Consider the following 5,437-nt stretch of genomic DNA (forward strand, 5'->3'; position numbering starts at 1 on the left):
TCTTGGCAGATATTTATTTATTTAAATTTGATTGATTGATTGGTTTCTGGGTCACTCCTGGCTCTGCACTCCAGAAATCCCTCCTGGCAGGCTAGGGGGACCCTAGGGGAGGCCGGGAATCCAACCATGCAAAGTAAATAATACCTCACCATCGCTGTGCTATCTATCGCTCTCTCTTAAAGCAGAGAGGGGAGCAATTAGGCTGTTGCCGTTAGGTATGTTTATATTTGTTGTTATGCCCAGCTTGGGGCTAAGAATGAGTAGGACGACCGCGGGGATGGCATTTGCCTCGCACGGGGTGCACCCCGGTTCGATTCCCGGCACTCCATTTGATGCCCTGGACTTTATGAGTATCTCTGAGCACACGGCCAGAAGTAACCTCTGAGCACTGCCAGGTGTGACCCCAAAATCCAAACAAATAAATGTGTCTTTTTTTTTCTCTAAACTACTTTTTTAATTTATACATATATATATATTTAAACATCTTGATTACAAATATGATTGTAGTTGGGTTTCAATCTTGTAAGAACACCTCCTTCACCAGTGCAACATTCCCATCACCGCTGTCCTGAATCTCCCTCCTCCCCACCCCACCCACACCTGTACTCGAGAAAGGTTTTCTACTTCCCTCATTCACTCACATTGTTAGGATAGTTCTGAGAGCAGTTACTTCTCTAACTGCACTCATCACTGTTTGTGCTGAGCTTCCTGTCGTGAGCTGGACCTTCCAGCCCTCCTCTCTTTTGTCTCTGAGAATTACTGCAAAAATGTCTTATTTTTCTTAAAACCCATAGATGAGTTTTATCTCTCTCCCTCTTATTTCACTCAGCATAGTATCTAGTTCTTAAGTAAAGAGGAAACTGCTCCCAAATTTAACCACCTCAAATTCATTTGGTGAACAACTCCCGCCCCCCACCCGCCCCAAGCAATAAAAACAAATCATTGGCTGAACCCAAATGCAGGTCACTTACAATTAACTTACTGATTTTCTTTTTTTTTTTTTTTTTTTTTCTTTTTTTTTTTTTATTTTTATTTTTTTTTATTATTTTAATTATGACAACAAAGATGCAAAGAAAGAGGACAGGGTAAAGTTACAGTGGAAGCCCAATCACCCATAAACAGGATTCTCAGTAGTTCCATCGATGATATCCCAGCCTTGAACTTTCAGCCAAAGAACATTATAACTTACTGATTTTCTTGAAGTGTAGACAATAATTCCCAAGATACTGCCATGAACTCGGTGGCGCTAGAGGTAAGGTGCCTGCCTTGCCTGCGCTAGCCTTGGATGGACCTCGGTTAGATCCACCGGTGTCCCATGTGGTCCCCCAAGCCAGGAGCGACTTCTGAGCGCATAGCCAGGAGTAACCCCTGAGCATCACCGGGTGTGGCCCAAAAACCAAAAAAAAAAAAAAGATACTGCCATGAACTGAGACGATGAAAGGAACTGAGTTGGGCCCGGAGAGATAGCACAGCGGCGTTTGCCTTGCAAGCAGCCGATCCAGGACCAAAGGTGGTTGGTTCGAATCCCTGTGTCCCATATGGTCCCCCGTGCCTGCCAGGAGCTATTTCTGAGCAAACAGCCAGGAGTAATTCCTGAGTATCGCCGGGTGTGGCCCAAAAACCAAAAAAAAAAAAAAAAGAAAGAAAGAAAGGAACTGAGTTCACTTTGTCTTTTCTTTTTAATAACATTTTGAAGTAAAGCCAATTAATAAAATAGAAGGGTTAAAGATTAATGCTATATTCAACACCAGAACTGTTGTTGACTTTTGTTTCTTTTAAGGCAATGCCACCATCTCTGCATTCTTTAAAAAATAAAATAAAATGAAACAGCAGGCAACTCTATTGCCAGCAATGTCCAGATCCTTGGATTATAAAGCAGGACTAAATGTACATTAAAGACAATTGATGATGCAGCTCATCTTGTTCCATTCAGACTTAAAGAAGTTGCCAAATCATGTTCTTTCTGCTGATTAAAACCACAAGTGACTTTTTTCTTCATTACTTTGTCTTACAATATAGTTCACTCCAGAGTATTGATTGGGAAAGGCATTTTAATTCCTTTGACTTAAGGTTTCTGTAAATACTTTTTTGTTCCCTCCTCCCCTTCCTTGGTGAGGAGGATCACACACTTGATTGTGATGGTCTTCACTGGGGATTGCACATCTGGCTCATGCTTGCACAATTGGTTTTGATGTTCATCCTCACCTCACATTCATTGAGGTGAAGCATGGCCAGGTGTACAACTCAGTTCTTTTTGGTTTGGTTTTGTTTTGTTTTGTTTTTTGTTTTTGGGCCACACCTGGCATTGTTCAGGGGTTATTCCTGGCTGTCTACTCAGAAATAGCTCCTGGCAGGCACGGTGGACCATATGGGACACCGGGATTCGAACCAACCACTTTTGGTCCTGGATCGGCTACTTGCATGGCAAACGCCGCTGTGCTATCTCTCCGGGCCCACAACTCAGTTCTTTACACATGAGAAGTAGGTACTTGACTGCTGAACCATGCCCCAGGACCCTGAAATACTTTCCTTAAAAATTAAAGAAATTGGAGGCTGGAGCAATAGCTTAGTGGTAAGACGTTTGCCTTGAAGGAGGCCAACACAGGACGGAGACCAGTTCAAATCCCAGCATCCCATATGGTCCCCTGAGCCTGCTAGGAGCGACTTCTGAGCACAGAGCCAAGAGTAACTCCTGAGCACCACCAGGTGTGACCCAAAAACCAAAAAAAAAAAAAAAAAAAGAAAAGAAAAGAAAGAAATTGGGGGCCGGAGAGATAGTATGGAGGTAAGGCATTTGCCTTTCATGCAGAAGGTCATCAGTTCAAATCCTGGTGTCCCATATGGTCCCCCGTGCCTGCCAGGAGCAATTTCTGAGCATGGAGCCAGGAGTAACCCCTGACTGAGCACTGCAGGGTGTGACCCAAAAACAAAAAAACAAAACAAAACAAAAAAAAAAACAAGAAAGAGATTGGTCAGAATGTAGGTCAGTAATAGAGCAATTTCCTTTAAAGTGTAGAGCATTGGGTTTAATTTCTTATACCACAAAAATAAAATAAAATAAATTGGATCCAGTGGTAGCAGGTAGGGCAGTTGCCTTGCACAACACTGACCCCAATTCAATTCCCAGCATCCCATATGGTCCCCCAAGCATGGTCAGAAGTAATTCCTGAGGGTAAAGCCAGGAGTATCCCCTGTGCATCTCTGGGTGTAGCCCTCAAACCACAATAAAATAAAGCAACTGATAAGTAAATCTCTAGGTTAATTGGCATAACATCTAGAAATATTTCCAGTAATTTTCTAAAATTATTTTTACTTAGCAAATATTGTTTGTCCATTTGTGAATTATTTCTTCAAATAAATAATTTTTTGTTTATTTTATTTTATTTTAATTTTTTTGGTTCTTGGGCCACACCCGGCAATACTCAGGGGTTACTCCTGGCTGTCTGCTCAGAAATAGCTCCTGGCAGGCACAGGGGACCATATGGGATACCGGGATTCGAACCAACCACCTTTGGTCCTGGATCGGCTGCTTGCAAGGCAAACGCCGCTGTGCTATCTCTCCGGGCCCATTTTGTTTATTTTAAATGAGTAAGAAAAGAAATGAGTAAGTAAATAGAAAACTCCAAATCAGGGTTTCTCAAGAGAGAGCTATGTGCCTCCTCATAGTAAAAATGGGAACCACAGACAAGAAACAAAGTCAGAAGGGGGGGTATACATTAGAAAAAAATGGTTGGGGGCCTGGAGAGATAGCACAGTGGCGTTTGCCTTGCAAGCAGCTGATCCAGGACCAAAGGTGGTTGGTTCGAATCCTGGTGTCCCATATGGTCCCCCGTGCCTGCCAGGAGCTATTTCTGAGCAGACAGCCAGGAGTAACCCCTGAGCACCGCCGGGTGTGGCCCAACAACCAAAAAAAAAAAAAAAGGTTGGGGGCTAGAGCGATAGCACAGCAGGTAGGGCATTTGCCTTGCATGCAGTTGACCTGGATTTGATCCCCAGCATCCCATATAGTCCCCCAAACCTTCCAGAAGTGATTTTTTTTTGGAAGTTCAGAGATTATTTAATATCCATGTGATTTTTGGCTAGATTATGTTTTTCATTTTGAGAAGACAAGTATGCCTAATCCATATCTAAGAAATTTTTCAATAAATACTACAAAACTTAAAAGTCCTATAAAAGTGTAATGATATCGGGACCGGAGCAGTTGTGCAAGCCATAAGGTGTCTGCCTAGAGCAAGCTAGCCTAGGATGTACTGTGGTTCAATCCTCCGGAGTCCCATGTGGTCCCTCAAGCCAGGAACTATTCTTTTTTTTTTTATGATTTAAAACAGTTTTTTTATTTTTTATTTATTTAAACATCTTGATTAAAAATATGATTGTGATTAGGTTTCAGTCATGTAAAGAACACCCCCTTCACCAGTGCAACATACCCACCACCAATGTCCCAAATCTCCCTCCATCCCACCCCACCCCCACCTGTACTCCAGACAGGCTTTCCAGTTCCCTCATTCATTCACATGATTATGGTAGTTCTCTGTGTAATTATTTCTATAACTGCACTCACCACTCTTTGTGGTGAGCTTCATGAAGTGAGCTGGAAGTTCCAGACCTCCTCTCATTGTCTCTGAGGATTGTTGCAAAAATGACTTTTATTTTTCTTAAAACCCATAGATGAGTGAGACTATTCTGTGTTTCTCTCTCTCGCTCTGACTTATTTCACTCAGCATGATAGATTCCATGTACATCCATGTATAGGAAAATTTCATGACTTCATCTCTCCTGACGGCTGCATAATATTCCATTGTGTATATGTACCACAGTTTTTTTTTTTTTTTTAAATATGGAACGCTTCACGAATTTGCGTGTCATCCTTGCGCAGGGGCCATGCTAATCTTCTCTGTATCGTTCCAATTTTAGTATATGTGCTGCCGAAGCGAGCACATGTACCACAGTTTCTTTAGCCATTCGTCTGCGGAAGGGCATCTTGGTTGTTTCCAGAGCCTGGCTATTGTGAATAGTGCTGCAATAAATATAGGTGTGAGGAAGGGGTTTTTGTATTGTATTCTAGTGTTCTTAGGGTATATTCCTAGGAGTGGAATAGCTGGGTCAAATAGGAGCTCAACTTCCAGATTTTGGAGGAATCTCTATATCTCTTTCCATAGAGGTTGGACTAGACGGCATTCCCACCAGCAGTGGATAAGAGTTCCTTTCTCTCCACATCCCTGCCAGCACTGATTGTTCTCATTCTTTGTGATGTATGCCAACCTCTGTGGTGTGAGATGGTATCTCATAGTTGTTTTCATTTGCATCTCCCTGATGATTAGTGATGAGGAGCACCCAGGGGTAATAGCTTTTGTTCATGTGCCTTTTGGCCATTTGTGTTTCTTTTTTTATCAAAGTGTCTTTTTATTCTCCCCATTTTTTTTTTTTTTTTTTGGTT

At 42.2% G+C, this 5,437-nt stretch overlaps 1 non-coding gene across 1 annotated transcript; it reads right to left on the bottom strand.

The window, feature by feature from the left end:
- Positions 1–4,831: 4,831 nt before the first annotated feature.
- Positions 4,832–4,938, bottom strand: LOC126021428 (U6 spliceosomal RNA). The gene has a single exon (XR_007499944.1). It is a non-coding gene; the product is annotated as a U6 spliceosomal RNA (small nuclear RNA).
- Between the last annotated feature and the right edge of the window lie 499 nt (positions 4,939–5,437).

The sequence above is a fragment of the Suncus etruscus genome, chromosome 10 (genome assembly GCF_024139225.1).
Source record: "Suncus etruscus isolate mSunEtr1 chromosome 10, mSunEtr1.pri.cur, whole genome shotgun sequence".
Classification (NCBI taxonomy): domain Eukaryota; kingdom Metazoa; phylum Chordata; class Mammalia; order Eulipotyphla; family Soricidae; genus Suncus; species Suncus etruscus.